Source organism: Periplaneta americana, chromosome 17 (genome assembly GCF_040183065.1).
Source record: "Periplaneta americana isolate PAMFEO1 chromosome 17, P.americana_PAMFEO1_priV1, whole genome shotgun sequence".
NCBI lineage: Eukaryota > Metazoa > Arthropoda > Insecta > Blattodea > Blattidae > Periplaneta > Periplaneta americana.
In genome coordinates this window covers 83,382,649-83,401,204 of record NC_091133.1, presented here as the reverse complement: position 1 = coordinate 83,401,204, position 18,556 = coordinate 83,382,649, and positions in this window count along the sequence as shown.

The window sequence follows — 18,556 nt, the reverse complement described above, 5'->3', positions numbered from 1 at the left end:
AAAAGAAAATTATAAATAATTTTTTCTAAATCGTAAATTATTTTTTTCATATAGCAGAAGGACAGTGTTTTACACATACCAATTTTCATTACTGTACAAGATACAGTAATGGAGGAAGAAAAAATGTTGAATATTTCCAAAAAAATTACTGCTGTAAACTGTACCTAACCCCTTAAGAGTTTTTAACGCGTAGGTTTGATTTTCGTCCTTTAATAATAATTTAACGCTAAGTCACTAAGTTATAAATAATGTTACCGGCTGATGAAAATAAAAAAAAATAAAACTTCCATTCCTTGAATTACAATATTAGCTAAGAAACAAAATGACATTTGAGGATCACAGACAAAACGACTTAAAATTATTTATTACCATCTCCATTTTGTGTATGTGGACATTCCAACTTTTGATAAATAACCATAGGTAGGGGAGAGTCTGGTAGTGTCGGACATCGGGTAATATCGGACAGTGAGTTTCTTTCATCTACCACACGATGATAGTACCTGATTGACATGGTTACGTTTCTGTGATGTCGCATAGAGAAACGTAACCATATCATTCAGGTACTACCATATGGTGGTAGATGAAAGAAACGCACTGTCCGATACTACCCGATGTCCGATACTACCCGACTCTCCCCTATATGCACGAAAAAAATATTATTAGATAGACAACTAGATTCGAGCACACGGTCCAGATATCTATTAATGAAACTGAAAACATACTCCAAAATAGTTGATCAATTTTAGGACTAAACTGCAGGTTCTTTGGTAAAATTAGACAGAAATGTTCACAAATACGGAGTACGAGAAAATAAAATCTTTCCGGTCCAGTGACTTGTCTCTCCTAGTCTGTTGTCTTTACTTACAGTGGAGAGCTCAGCGTATAAACTCAGACCGCGTGGTCAAATATTAGATCGCTCAGGAATTAATTATTTGTCTGCGTACAATGCTTTTAGCCTGAAAGGAGAACATGTACTCTGGAACAAAGGGAACATTGATCTGTGGTTATAATAAATATCCTATAGCGAAATTGGATGTACACTCTTTGATACAGACTGATGGATTAATATAAATGATTATAGCTTTTAGATGAAAGAAAAACATACACTGTAATTTTCAGTTTTAAATGACTTTCTGAAACAAACTTCATTAATTTAATTGTCGCTATAATAAAAACAGTTGAAAGTGCAATCTACTAATTACATATTGTTCTCTTTGTAGGGAATAACATGGAGATAATACTGTAATAATATTAGAAAAATGTTTGAAAATTTTAGCAAATAAATTTATCAGAATGATAATGTAATTCTTTACTCAACATCCTTTTCAACCACATTGGTTATTGAAAACAGTTCGATAATGCGAGTTAACCTTTCATCTGTTTATTTATTTATTCATTTATTCATTTATTTATTTATTCATTAATTTTGCTAATAATTGTAACATAAAATATAAATAAACATAAAAACTTCAGCTCGCCCCTGAAAGAGTAGAACTCGTGAAATTAAGAAGTATATAATACAATTTGTCTTATGTCTACTACGCAATAAGAATATGTAAATTTGAATTTACAATTTTTTTAATTTTTATAAAATCCATACATAACTTTGTAAATTTAATACTAGAACTATTAGAATTGACAATATTATGACATTTAAATATAATTTTGTTATATATTCTTGGGTCTAAATTACTACTATGATTAAATATTGTAGGAGTCTTGCATTTTGATTCAAACAATCTTAAATAATTCTATAGAATGGTAATTTTAAGGGCGACCGACATGGTCGGAAGAAATGTGTCTCTCAATTTTCTCTCCACATATCTCACTAGATCTTTTCGGAATTTGCACCCATCTTGTCTTTTGATGAACTTTCAGTCCCCGGTGGTGGCGAAGTCGTACTTGTGGCGAAAGAAAACCAAGGTTCCTTATGTTTTTCTAGGGCTTATTTCGTTTTTCTCTATCAATCCACAGTCACTCTTCATTTCCATACTATCATCATTAAATAGCATTAATGAAGAACGATGCAGGCATGACTGGTGTAGAGATGACATAAGTCTGAAAAATCGTTGTACGATTTCGAAAGGGGTGAAAGGCATTCTAATGGTACTTCACCAGACTGAAACAATACAGTATATGGCACCATAATGATATGATATATTTGGTGTCAACAGTCACATTCATCTAATATGGATCTCACAATTTTGTATTCGGTGCCACGATTACATTCATTACATATAGACTAAAGTTGCCTAATGCCGTGATACTCCTAATCCCGTGATACCTTTTTTAAAATGAATGTCAGTCAAAGCTTTGCTGTTCGATCATAGCGCCAGACATCATTCTCGAAAGACTGCATCTTTCAGCTACTTTTAAGACTTTTTTTACTTAAATTTAAATATACAGAATAAAGAATATAATTACAAACAAACAAGAGAAATAGAAATAAAATAATACAATCAATATAAAAAAGGAGATACAGTAGTATTAACAAAATTTGAGACCGAATGAGCAGCGCTCGTTTTCGGTCGCAGTTCAGATATAATATTAATAGGCCTATAAGAAAATATAAAATAAAATAAAATAGGAAATAAAATTAAAATTACAATTACAGAAATTATATAATACAATATTAATATAAGAGAAATATAGAAAATAAAATAATAATAATAATAATAATAAATAAGTGAAATAAAATAGGAAGTAAAATTTAAATTACAGCGGCAATGGAATTATATTATATAATATTAACACTAGAGAAGAATAATATCGCACGTGAAAAGTAGGACTATATATATATATATATATATATATATATATATATATATATATATATATATGTATATTTCAAAATTATAGAATACAAATATAATATAATATAAGTTGATTAATTCATACGGACCAGTTCAAGAAATAAATTGTTTATGCTCTCTTTTCTTTGAATGACATGACAGTACGGAAATTTCGCAAAATCTTGCTAGCGTAGCACAGACAACAACTTGTACAACCGCCATGTTAGCCATTAAACCTTCCAGCAGTTTTGTTCCTATTTCGCTGCAGCGTGACGTCATTGATGCCCACCGGTCCGGTGAGATTCGGAATACGCTGATTGTCACATATTTGTGACACAGTGCATGAGGGTTGGCCACTAAAGGGAAACTAAGAGGTGGAACTTAAACTGTGAGAATTCAATCCGGCATCGGAACTGAAATCCGGTATGGCTTAGTGGATAAAGCGTCAGCACGTAGAGCTGAATGCCCGAGTTCGAATCCCGGTGCCGGAGAGAAATTTTCTCTGTTCTATCCATCCTTTATCATTTAATATATTATATTCCAGAAATTGCTGCCAATTTGCCTTTGAATTGTGAATTACTATTGGTATAAAAATAGTTTCGGAGATCATAACTCAAATCATTCATTTCTAAATATCTCATCGCATAAGAAAATGCTGTAATGTATTTATAGTAACTTAAAGCGAAACAAATTCACACCTGCAGAGATGAAATCATTATTTCAAACAATAAATATAAAATAAAACTTAAAACGTAGTCAAGTATGGCATCAATACAGCTCTTATTTGTTAAGTTTCGTAATTAAAATCACAGAAACAACTGAAGTGAAGCAATTGAAAACAAGTACGGAAACGTTAGGCGCCATTCTTTTGTGAATAAAATGGTGGTCCGTTTCCTTCCTCCTTCTTCGCCTTCCATAAAACAGCCATTTGAACTGAGAGTATATTCGGAATACGAATGGCAATGAAAAAATTTTAGCTAAACTGTTACAAAACCTATATTCAATGTCCCCCCAATTAGTGATTCATGAAAATTGCATTTCTATAGCTGAATCTGTTATTATAGCAGGAAGCGAGTCGTAACTTTCGGATTGCTGCAATGTTAACGACCGACCTAAAAACCTTCGATATGAAAATTAACCTTCTTTTTGTAGCTATAAAGTATATAGTATATGGATTTAATGGAGATGAGAAGAACAGTTACAGCTTTCCTCGCAATAAATATATCGTTTATTTTCATCTATGGACACAGTATGGATGGAAATGGATATGATATTGCGCTGCAATAATAATGAAAGACACTAAAAAACTATTCGTCATATTATATTTTTTATCGAAAGACGTTAAATGTCTTGAAATAAACTAAATATGTCACAGTTTTATAAATACAAATCGACAACTCATTGCTATGCAACGAAAGAATATTAGTAATTAAAAGTGGACGTCATAGCTCTTGTTTTAATTTCAATTTCTTAAAATAAATATAATCATTAGTCCAGCATATTTTAATTTTTGTCCGCCGTAATGGCTCTGAAGTAGCGTACGCGCTGCCCATAGAAGCGGTCCGTGGTTCGACTCCTGGCGTGGACAATGGAAAAAATTATGTTATGTCTACGGATTTTGGGTGGTTGTACGTTTTCTTTTGGTTGTCCTGTGATGCCTCTGCGGTGGCACTGTTTCATGCCAATCTGACATCCAGGAAGGCTCGTAATGTGTGGATTTGTCTGGTGTCGATTCAGAGAAAATATCCTCCCTCATGTAAATCGCATGATTCAATTCAATTCATTAGGCCATTAGGCATACATGTAATAGGTTCGTCATATGTGATACATATGAAAACACAAAATATATTAAAGCTACAAAATTAATTAAAACAATTTACAAAATATATTAACACTATGAAAATTAATTAAAACAATTCACACTAATATATTAATACTAATAAAATGTAATTACATTTATTTATTAAAAAGTAATGTCATGAGAATTTACGCTAAAAAGATTCACCAACAGAGTAAAAAGGGTCTTTTGATAACCAATTGTAAAATCGAGTTTTAAAACTTTTGAATGGTACAGATGCCTCTAACTAGCAAGCTGTCTCGTTCGCGCAGGCGCATAGAGCACTTCTCCCCTACCACTGTCCGCCTACTGCTGTGCACTGTGGACTAGAACGGTACAGCTCAGTTCTAATAACAGTTGAGAAGGCTGCATATGGAGGGTACATCTTGAATACATCGTCAAGAGGTCAACTTTTCAGATAATATGACTATACCTGGGTATCGGAGCCTAGGTGGGCCCCCTCCGTTAGCTCTACTACTTCCCCTCTCCAGGCAGCTTCCTAGTTTGAGGTATCTGTAACTTATGATTAGAGGGCAGGGAAAGAATACGAACACAATCCGTCTATCTGTCTATCTGTCTGTCTGTCTGTCCGTCCGTCCGCCTGTCTGCCTGCCTGCCTGCCTGCCTGCCTACCTACCTACCTACCTACCTACCTACCTACCTACCTACCTACCTACCTACCTACCTACCTACCTACCTACCTACCTACCTATCTATCTATCTATCTATCTATCTATCTATCTATCTATCTATCTATCTATCTATCTATCTATCTATCTATCTATCTATCTATCTATCTATCTATCTATCTATCTATCTATCTATCTATCTGTCTGACTGTCTACCTACCTATTTATGTATTTATTTATTTATTTAACCTGGTAGAGATAAGACCATCAGTTCTTCTCTTCCCCTCTACCAGGGGATTACAACTACAATATTAAGAATACAATTACAATTATAATTACAATTAATATTAAAATGATACGATATTTACGATGATACAAGCGCAGAGCGTCTGAACTATACATCGCAGCTCACATAACAGGCGAACAGGACACAGGTGCTGTATAGTATGAAGGATCTACATAGATTTCATGCAACCATTAAGTGCTGATACCAGTCGGTGTTCGTAAGTTGGTAAGTGATTTGATTTAGCCTATATTATTTCAAAGACGTTTCAGTGGTCACAATGCCGGAGTCAAACAATTCTAAAATAACTTAGACTGGATGTACTAATACAGGAAATGGGTGCTGAATATTTCATCAGTAGAGATGATAAAATTACTCGTACTCTATGTATGTAGAGCAACATTGTCTAACCAAAATGCGTATTAAAGACGTTAAACGTGCTAAACAAAAAAAATACTGTTGCAGATACAAATTCCGTGATAAATACAAGATTACAGCAATATTGCAGCAATAATAATAATAATAGTAGTTTTATTGATAAGGAGGTATCATCAACTAAAATTGCAAAATTTATGACTTCTCAGAATTTATCAGAACATGTAACATTCCTTCAAAATAATTTTGAAAGTTTGCCAAAAACTATAAAAGTTCTTAAGACATCGAAATTGGAAACGGGAAAGGCTTTGAACATTATGGATAAACTCTCTAATACTATTAATCAGATAGAACCTGGTCCCGTTACTAAAAAAATGTCAAGGAAAAGTTCAATAGTGTTCTGCAAAAGAATAGTGGTTATTATCAAACGTTGCTATAAAAATACTCTGGCTAAATGTGAACTACAGAGTGAAGGAGATTCAAATTTGAGTGATGTGTCTTATTTTAAATGCGCACCTATCACGTCGTGTGATGTCTGAAGGTCTTTCTCGCAATATAAACGCAACGCAAATCAGACATCAAATTTCAGTATCTTTAAACAATAATAATTTAACTACATATTGCTCATTAATCTTCAGTTTCGATAGTAGCCCTATATCAAGTTTTCAGCCCGTAAGGAACTGTTTTAAACATACCTTATTATGCATTTGTGGCCATTCTTCGATTCACTCATGAGCTTCTGTACTGACATAAGGCCTATTTCTATCTAAAGGAAGTACACTTTCCAAAGATGAGAAATCTATCCAAAATCGATTAAATAGTTTCCTGAGATTGCCTCATACAAACACACAAACAGTCTCTCTTTATAATTATAATACTTAGTATAGATAAATACATATGAATATCATTCATATGAAACGGGTTATTAAATGAATATTAATCTGATTGTTGTCTAACGCCAACTTAAATAAATGCAGAGTCATTTCTTTTATCTTTATTACTCATGTATTAATCTGATACGGCAATGACATAAAAAATATTGTTAATTTAAAACTGATATATCTCGTTAAATATCAGTCGTCTCAAAATTTTGCATAGAACAAAACTTGTCGGAAACATTATTTAAAACAACTTCTGTTATGTAAAATTTGTATAAAAAGTAAATAATAAGCGAGATATTTCGATTTATTTAATCCAGGCCCCCTTATAAGAAAATATTTTGAATGCCAGATAGCCTAAATTCTAAGTTAGACTCAACTTTATTTACATACCAATTTTCATAGAAATCGGTTCAGCCATTATCTCGTGAAAAGGTAACAAACATCCACACAGACAGACAGACAGACAGACATACAAATAAAAATTTAAAAACTCGATTTTTGGTCTGTTAATTATACGAGTACATGTTAACGCCAATTATTCTTTAAAAAGTGAAAATTACCAGAAAAATTTTGATTACTGATTTATTATTAGTATAGATTTATGCTGAGAAGAAATTTAAAAGCTAGCCTCTTATGAACCTCGCTACAGATCTTAAAATCCTTTAGCCCGCTCAACATTTATTTATTTATACATTTATTTATTTATTTATACATTTATTTATTTATGTATTTATTTATTTATTTAATCTGACAGGATTAAGGCCATAAGGCTTTCTCTTCCATCCTACCACTTCACTGTAGGTAGAACATGAATTTTTAAAGAATATACACTGTTGCTAAATGTCGCTATAGCCGAGTTGCTTATTCAAAATGTGTCTGTATAATAGTACATTATGCAACGAGCCTATAATGGTAGTAATTAAGACGCGAGTATGTTTGGATTTCCAGCCTCCGTGACGTTTCGCTAGTTGTCTTTCGATTGCATATCCGAGAATAATCGATACTTACGCTTTCATATTGCTACAATGGTGTTTTCTGATTGGTGGAACACCTGAACTTTAATGAATAGGTGTACTTTAATGAGGTCCATTAAAGGGCTGCTACCAGGTGTATAATTACTACATTTCGGCATGGTCGAGCATAAAAATAATTAATTACATTATTTTATGTCGACCATGCCGAAATGTAGTAATTATACACCTGGTAGCAGTCCTTTAATGCATGTCATTAAAGTACACCTACTCATTAAAGTACAGGTCTTCAACCAATCACAAGTCAGCTTTGTACCGTTATATCGATTATTCTCGCATATGCAATCGACAGACAATTAGCGAAAAGTCACGGAGGCTGGAAATCCAATATTGTCGCAGAAGGTTATGTTCTGTTACTATAATAATTAGCGTTAATTGTAAATAATATCCAAATAAATTCAATTTGTCATCTCGTTTATCAATTCTAAATCAATTTCCAGGTTATATCAGAGTAATGTTCATTCTTATTCTGTGCCAAGGTCAATGACATTCGTGTTTCGGAAAAAATCAATACTTTCGCGTCTGCGCACATCTCACAATTCAGGTTAGTTTGCACATAACCATAAAAAGACCTAATTTTCAATACTTTCAAGTTACAAATATGGTCGAGCATAAAACGTCGTATGAAACTTGCCTGTAATGGTAATTAAGACGCTCGTATGAAAATTATGAAACTCGCTTGCGCTCGTTTCATAAACAATCATACTTACGTCTTAATTATTACCATTATAGGCTCGTTGCATAATGTACTATTAATACAGATACAAACCTACCTCTTAATGAATCTGGCGGTAGTCGAGGAGTTGTAGTAACTATGGTCCTTATAACCAAGTTTAACTGTGATTTTTTTTCTGTGGAATCTAAGGGCAAAGGAACAAAATGGGATAGAATTTTTCCATTCATACTATACTAAGGACTCGTCCCTTAAAAGGACTGTCATTGAACACCTGTATAAAGAGAACTAACTGAAATGTCGCCAAGAACCCCTTGTGAGATATGAGATTTATGCACGTGTTCCGCGAAAGGGAAAAGTTTGGTAATCACAAAGCACAAGACACAGACGAAATGTGCTTTGTGCTTCCTTGAACAGCGTAGAAAGGAGGCGCTGTCGCTGTCGAAGCCCTCTCGATGCGGTTCTGGAGTGCACTCGGGAAACAGCAGCCAACAGTCCTCATCCAGAACTGCAAGCAAACGAAACCAGCTGCACGATGAGATTCAAGACCAACAAAACTTTTCACGCTCCAGCCCCATTTCTTGGTCGCTATCTCTGTCGCGCCACAGGCCCATACTATGCGTACCGCAGTGCGGCTTTTTTGGGGTGGAGGGTACAGGGGAATATGCGTCCTATGTAGAAGGGGATGAAAAGGGGGTTAGAGAGAGAAACGAAGAGGGATAACGGAGAACATAGACTACGCACTAAACACTTCCCCCTCTCTTACGGGCCAACATAAATGATCATTAGGCGCGCTTCATTTGTAACTTTATTGCTGTCGCCTAGAGACAATTCATATGCGGTAGTGTCAATCCTTGCGACGTTATTTTCTGTGCTTTCAACATCATATTCACACAACATCATAATGAGTACGTTTGTACAATAATATCGGTACGAACTTTTAAAATATATCTGTGTACGAAAAATTTGAAACTTTCGAATGGGATATCTAAACTTACATAAATACAATTTCAATTTGTCTTAAGTAACGCACTCTTCTGTATGTATAAATAAAAATAGTGTGATATAATTTGCAAAATCAATCGCTATAATTATTACCGTAACATTTAAAAAAACTGATTCATATGTGTTTTAATCCGCCTTTGTCCAACCCAAAAATTCGTGCTACTTCGACAACCCTAGATGAGTCATGATGAATAACTCAACTGTTTACATTTCCGGCCTCAGGCAAAATGATTTCATCAGCATGCATCTTACGTCCTGAAATATCAACAAGACGGCCACTTCCATGGAGAACATAAAGGTAATGTAAAAGGAATTTTATGATGAGACAATTGTAACCAATCCTGTAAGTAAGGAAATTAAAAAAAAAATAAAATAAACGCTAAACTATCTATAAAATAATAAAATTATTATTATAAATTTATGGTATTTCGTTTTTATTTCTGTGTACCTTTCTCTTTTTCTGAAAATAGCGAGAAACTACTGCTATGCACACAATTTTCCCATGGCATCAATTTAATTTAATTCCGATGCTCAAAATATTACGTAACAAGTAACTATAGAAAATCCAACATTAGGCGCCGATGGCTGAAACATTTAGTAGACTAGTGTAGTAGTAACGCAGTAGATTCTCTTTAGGAAGATCCCAGGTTCGAACCCCATGAGTGGCAAATCTAAGCGAGTTTAGTACGTTATTCAGATCTTGTAACTTGTTGTATGTAGAATTTCTTCATAAAATTAAAACTAGGAAAGGAACAAGTAGTGTTGCAGACCTTCCACTCACCTTGCATATTAATATTTTAGTGATGCTATGAATAATGTTAAACTGAATATCATAAAGCAGGAAGGTGTAGAGACCAAGACTAAAATAAAGTAAAAAATCTTCATGACAACAGAAGAGACCGCACGATACACGATATGATGATAATGATGATGATGATGATGATAAATTAACTCAAACATGAGTATAAAATAAATGGCACACAATTATTAAGTTTAATATGACGCAAGAAAAACATTTAAACACTCATGATCAAACCCTGAACAACACTGTGTATGCTACCGTCACGACACACGTGCTGAAGAAGTTGCCGCTATATTTGGGCGAATAGTGCTCGCCTGTATAATGGTAATGTTCCTGTATTGTGGGTCCCTATCACCTCGATATGGCGCCTCCTCAAGTAGTGGATAGAGGAGACGGCCTCCAGATACGGAGAGTAGCTGCCAATATATTTAATAAGCAGTCATGGACAACCGATGAAGGGGTGGTCCTCCAGCTTGGAGGTTGGGCGAACGGCTAACAACCCATCACCGCAAAAAAACAGCTTGTTACGAAACCACAAAATAAGCCTCGGAATGGGACTCTCTGGCACGACCACAGCAAAGAAATAAGGTTATGAGATTTGGTACTTGGAACTGGGACAAGACTAACTACAGTAACTTTTGAGGAATATCACTTTTGTTGTACAAAAGTTTTATCCAATATTCTTTTGAGAAGATTAACTCCATATGCAGATGAAATTATTGGGGATCATCAGTGCGGTTTAGGCGTAATAAATCGACTATTGATCAAATTTTTTGCATTCGACAGATACTGGAGAAAAATGGGAGTATAAAGATAAGGTACATCAGTTATTCATAGATTTTAAAAAGTCATATGAATCGGTTAAGAGAGAAATTTTATATAATATTCTTATTGCATTTGGTATCCCCAAGAAACTAGTTCGATTAATTAAAATGTGTCTGAGTGAAACGTACAGCAGAGTCCGTATAGGCCAGTTTCTATCTGATGATTTTCCAATTCAATACATTATTTTCTAATATTAACATTTATAATTACATTCAAATATCATATAACATCTGCTAATAACTTCCTTGTCATGAAAGATGGGAGCTTCTTCAAAGGCCAATGATGCTGTAAACATAAGAGTTAATAATATCAGTTATAGTATTTGCCAATACCGAAATTCGAAACAAAGTTAACAAAAGACGACCGAGCGAGGTGTCTCAGATGTTAAACACGGGACTCGCATTCGGGAGGTCCGCGGTTCTAGTCCCCGGACCGACCAACCTGACTGTGATTTTTCCGTGGTTTCCCACAGTTACTTAGATAAATTCCGGATTGGAAATTTCATTACCACGATCCATTTACCTTCCTCTTCACTATAGAAAAAGAATTTATATTTCATATCATTCATCTTCACATTTCATTCCATAAGCACATTCAGGTCATGACGCATGTCTTCGTCCGCTTGCAGGAGGGGCGTTCTCTCCGAAATCGTCTCAGGATTCTGAGCCTTTCAAATTATCTCTGCCAGGATTCATTCCTTAAGATAGGGTGATCATATTTCCAAAATAAAGAAACGAGACACTTGTTAAAGTTGACATGAATCAACATTTTATGTAAACATTCATTATAACTTGTTTTTATATAATGTCAGTGAGCAATAAAGACTAGTTTTATTTATTTAAAGTAATAAAGACTACTGGATGTTCATTTCAAAGTGTGTCATGACGTCACTGTTGTTGGGTCACCGATTTGAAGCGAGTTTCAGCTTATATGTCAGAGAAGTTGCCTATTATTTAAGGCGTTCTTCAATCTGAACTTGAGAACGTGTACGGTATAACTTGAACGTCGTAGCAACAGATGGCGGTCTGTACGGTCTGTGTGCTACCATAACCTCTTTCGAACTGTGTTTTGCGCCGGCAAGTCGTACGCAGGGTATTTGTTATCATCGGTTGCGTACGGTAACATTCCACAACACAAATCAAATGCTCCGTGTCCATGTTGACCGTCGAAGTTAATGTCAACAAATACGTAAATAATCGTCTTAACCCTCTCCCCATATCCCGACAGTACGTATTTCCAAACAGTTCACATTCCTGCCACTATCGGCGTTACCGTACGTATCGGTACGTACTCTTCAGAATGAACGGCGTACTTGCTAGGCAACTTCTCTGCCTCATAGGTTATACACCTCTGCGGAAGTGTAGGAAGATTGAATTCTCTAGACTCATCGCCTAGCTATATGACGGCATACAGCGAGCCATGACACACTTTGAACTGAACACCCAGTACACTGCTTATAATAACTAGGCTATAATAATTTACAAAAGTACATAATAGAGTAGCATGGATACTTACCTTAAGTCATGTTGACAGTTGAAACTAGTCTGGATTAAATAGGTTAACTTATCTGTTTAAAATTAATTCAGGTTAATTGGACGTTGCGTCATATTCATGTCACTGTATTCTGAACTTTTTTTCATAACAAAAGTTTTAGCCTCATATTACCTTTTAACTATTTTAACATTCTCCATGAAGATCAACTGTACATTCGGCATCATATTTCTTTGATGAGTGAATTTGCTGTAGAAGTGTTGACCTTTCCTTCAGGAAACTATAAAAATCCACGCAAGACACATTTTTAAAATGATATTTTGTCATTAATAAGTATGGCCTTTATAGTTTTTAACTGAAAACTCGTTCCTTTCGTCAGACCAAATTGAATTCAACAATGAAAACACTCTTTCTGATGAAGCATTGGTACTAGGTATTCCTAACACAAAACTTACATATGAATTATGTTTGTAAAACTAATGTATTTATTTTTCATAATAAAATAAAACAAAATAAATATTTAACAGTAATTTGGGGAAACGGGACGCCATTTAAAATAACGGGACATTTGGCGACCCGAGCATACCGACAATCCCGTTGAAAACGGGACATCTGGTCACCCTACCTTAGGAACATTTCCGAGGACGCTTCGACACCTTAGGAGAGCTGTTGGAATGGATCCTGTACTGCTTGCTCACCTTAGAGTTATGAACTTAAAGCGGGAAGTATAGGGGTCCCGTTAGGTCTCATGCGGGCGGTGGGCTGGTACACCTCATTCTCATTCATCCCATACTTCGACGTGCACAATAGGCCATTGCCGAGCCAACGTGCTGAACGGTCCCTGGCCACTCAATACTACTATTACTACTACTACTACTACTACTACTACTACTACTACTACTAACGAAAGAAAATTGAATCTGACATCTTAAAAATCACTATAATCCACTAGCATATGTAGTAATAGGTTAATATTTGCTAGATTACATTTTATGGCTAAAAATAAGATTATACGGACTATACATAACAACACAGGACATCACTTTGTCGACCTCGGCGTTATAGTGGTCACCATGCATGCGCTTGGATTTGTGGGTTTAAATTCTGACAGGGGCGGTTTACTTTCAAAGACTACATAAATCCTTGGTATGGCTCTTTTTAAAAGAGAAGTGAAGCTGGATAGTTCTTGTCATAGATTCACAGCAAGTAAAGAAACTCTGTCTCTAAGAAAAACCCATGCAAAATCCGTCAACCATTCTTACCCACGTAAAAATTTGAAAGTGTCCTAATGGGTTTACAAAAGGGGCGCGAGTGTGGACTTATCCATGTTGTGCTTATAATCCGTAATATGTAAAATACACTTTCCGGAACTCTATTGTCCCTCCTTGATTGGTACACAGTCACTTATGATGCAAATGTTATTTAATCGCCTTAGGAAGGTGACATATCTTGACGTCAAATTAGGAGTGACACCTGAGCTTGACGTAATACCATATCCTTCCTCAGGTGACTAAATAAAATTATATACATGCATTTGTTTCCCTACCTCACTTTCTCTTTCACAGAAGATGAAACGATTAAAGTGTTCCGAAATTATGTAAACAGTATTCATAGTCTTTTCCACAACAAATTCTGTTTTAGGCTTTCTAGTATTATTATTATTATTATTATTATTATTATTATTATTACTACTATTATTATTATTATCATTATTATTATAAATTTTAAAACAACACCACTCCGCTAAACTTAAGAATACATATAAACGACTTTCTCTTAACATTTCATCATTCACTATATTTGAAGTTCAATGGTCTGTTCTTACTTTATGCAAAACACAATATTCACTTCTCTCGACAATTAGCCCAAGTTCGCACTTCTTCACTTAGAGTTGTTAAACTCACACTAAATGCAGAAATCCGCTTCACTGTTGGTTCCAGATGTTTAAGAAAGTTTCCTCTAAACACCACACTTCTCTGACTAGGGCTGCCAACACAGAAATTCACGCCACTAATTATAAAATATTAGATGGCGTTATAACCTGCACGGCGTTAATACTTTCACTTACCATACTGCAAAAACTTAAAACCTTTTGAGCTAAACTTAGTTAAATTGAATACAGTATTGCCTTTTCAAAATACTGTGCTGTAAACTAGACCTAGTAATATTTAATTCGCTCTTCAGAAGGTTTAAAATGTGTTTTGTGACTGATAAGAAGGAAATCCAGGACGAAGGAATGTAACGTATTAAATGTTCGGATTCATCTGAGACGTACAACATTCCAATCGTGACAGATCCTTCATGAGTTCTAAGCCTCATAACGCAGCGACCTGCCTCGTACATGTATCAAAGCTTGTAACCGGGATAGGCGGCAGACAGTGACACATGACCCATTCAATCCCACCGTAACGTATTGATAGGTGGGAGGACCAAACAAAGCCATCCATCTCCCCGTGTTTGTAACAGTCTTAACCATGCGTGATGCGTGACGCAGTGGAAGCCATCTCGCCCTTCCTTGTCAGCTCTCTCAAGTTATATGTCGTGAAATAATACGCTTGTTATGTGTGGTAGGAAACGTAAGAATACATTTGTTGTCGTCCATTTTCTTGCACTGCACATATTCTTTCAATTATCATTAAACAAAGAAGATCTTGGTCAAACATATTGACATAATTAGTACATTCTGAACAAATGGGCTATTCCATATGAAATCGATCAGTAAAAAACCTCGCATTTTTTATACTCTATTTTTTTCCCTATTTATACGAGGTGCTGAGGGGAGTGCATTTTCAAAAATATACTATCGAAAGTCAAACGGTTTTCGTACTATTGAGCGACAAATTTAGCGTATTTTATAAAAACAAGCCTCTTTCAGCGCTCAGAACTCTGGAACCATTTATTGCACAACATTAAACGGGAGCACATTTTGAAGCTGACATTTGGTAGGTTATGTTAAGAAGTAATCCTTATTTTTTCATACACAGAAAGGCAGATAACCTGATTTACTTACTTTTAGGCTTTTTGCCAATTTGTAAAAATGTAAAAAAAATATTGAGAAAAAACCTTGCATTATTGAGATGGATTTGGCATTGTTTGCTTAGTGGTATGGCAATAAGTTTCGAGGGTATTAAATAGATTATTTTCACACGCCTGGATTTGAACGGCGCAGTACCGCACGCACTGGCCGAGAGCTGAAGATAAGCGAGCGTTGGGCGGCATTTTACTCCTGTGTTTTAAAAACTTGTGATAAAGCTAGCCCAGCTATGCGCTACTAGACGATACATAAGGTGTTTGTCTCCTGGCCTTGCTTGTCTCGGCTAGCTCCCGTCTCACAGTCAACTGGTTAGTTCACGCGCGTACTATTTGTTTTCTTTATTTGATATTTTCAACACTTTCTTATCAACATACCATTAGTAAAAAATATGTGTTTATTTGTACTTTCAATGCGGAATCTAACTATACATTTTTAAAATATTTTTTTCTTGGCAAAGGCGTCTTAATGAGGAAAAATCTAAATTTCTCAATTTCCATAAAAAGTAAGAAAATCTGTTTATATGTCAATATAAACTTTAATTTCTCAGCATCAAAATAAATCATGATTTTGATCATTGGGTGAAAGGGTTTCGGAGCTACATGAGTTTAAAGTTGCTAATTTTATTAAAATACGATAAATTTAAATATTTTAAATTTAAACACTATGAAGTTCTGATGCCTCAAACTTTGCACAAAGCATTGTATCACAGTTCTCTACGTACAAAAAAAGTTTCATTGTATTTAGAAATTGTAAGGTCAATTTTCTCTATATTTCGGTCGATTTGAGATGGAATAGCTCAAATGTACTTAAAAATAAGATTATGACAGATGTAGAGCAGTCAAAAGAAAAAGTTACCGTTCTCCAGAAGCTGAGTTCCCTTCAGATATTTTCGCTACAATTCGGAGACAGGTGATATTACACGTTGTTGGAGCACGTGGCTTGATATCTACAGTTATAATTGAAGTGTCCTGCATGTTGCTATTGCAGCGTAGTGGTAGCGTTCTGGGCTGGTATTCGTATGTCGTGCGTGCGAATTTAACCTTATGCTCTGTATGTTTTTTTGTTTATAAGAGAGAGAGAAAATATAATTGCTCCTGTCGCTTTTATGACTGTTTTAGTAATTAACATCAGGATCATGAATGTATTATGCTATGATTTTATCATTCTTCATTATGACAATATGGCTGCAAATGGAAAAAAAGAAAGATTTTATTCTCAACAAAAATATGTTTTGTGGCATAAACAAAACAAACTTACTGGCGTCTGCCTTAGAAAATTCAAACAATTAAAAGTTCAAAAAACAAAAAGCCATGATACGAAAACTAACGAAATATCAAACAAACAAAAATGAATTAGCGAGAAAAAATATGAAAATGAAGTAACGAAGTAACAAACAAACAAAATAATAACGAAGGAACAACCAAACTAAAAAATAACTAGCGAGCGAATAAAGAAAAAAGTAACTAATGAGCAAACAAATCATGAGCGATTTACAAAAAAAGGAGGAAGCATGCGAAAAAAAATAGGGAACAAACAAATATATAAAGGGAATGAATAAACACAACCAAACTATAAATAAAATAAACTATGAAAAATAACGAAAAACAGAAACAAACGTACAAAACCAAAATTCGCAAACTTAGGAACAAACAAATAAATTTAAAAAAAAGTAACATGAAAAGAAAGAAAACTAATCGCCAGTTAATCTATAATAATCATAATAATTATTATGAAGCAGTGTCAATATTTTTTAATACATATTTCAAGTATCTGTAATTTTGTTCAACACTTTTCGTAACAACGGTTCAATTAAATAGAATGGAGCTTTGTGCTTGTTTTTTTTTCTGATTCTGGCCTAGCAATAAATTTTCCAGGTTAGGGATTTTAGATTGCTTTTTGTGGAGATTCTATCTTCCGTGAATGGAACGTTTTCAGCCACGAACACACACAGACACGCAAGCTTAAAATCCACATACTTGATCCTGGGTTTATCTCTCAGTGTCCATCTAAAACGATGATTCCGATAAGCTTACAATAATAAGTAATATCAGCTTTGCCGCACGCTTATGGAGACGTGTGGCATATGACGTATAGATCCTTGCTGGCATTCCTGTCTCCACGCAATAGCATTACACTCTATCAATCTTAGTCCACTATTATACGGCATTTAATACTTCACTCATATCTTATTCTTTCTTAGCAATTTTAATCTCTACGGGCCATATTCATAGACATTCTTAGCGCGGGCTTCCGGTGGATGATCAACAAACTAACGTTTTTCGTATTCATAAACCAATATTAGCGATATGATATGATATGATATGATATGATATGATATGATATGATATGATATGATATGATATGATATGGTATGGTATGGTATGGTATGGTATGGTATGGTATGGTATGGTATGGTATGGTATGGTATGGTATGATATGATATGATATGATATGATATGGTATGGTATGGTATGGTATGGTATGGTATGGTATGGTTATGGTATGGGTATGGTATGATATGATATGATATGATATGATATGATATGATATGATATGATATGATATGATATGATATGATATGATATGATATGATATGATATATGATATGATATGATATGATGTGATGTGATGTGATTATGTGATTTGATGTGATTATGATATGATATGATATGACATGATATGATATGATATGATATGATATGATATGATATGATATGATATGATATGATATGATATGATATGATATGATATGATATGATATGATATGATATGATATGATATGATACGACATGATATATGATACGATACGATACGATACGATACGATACGATACGATACGATATGATATGATATGATATGATATGATATGATATGATATGATATGATATGATATGATAT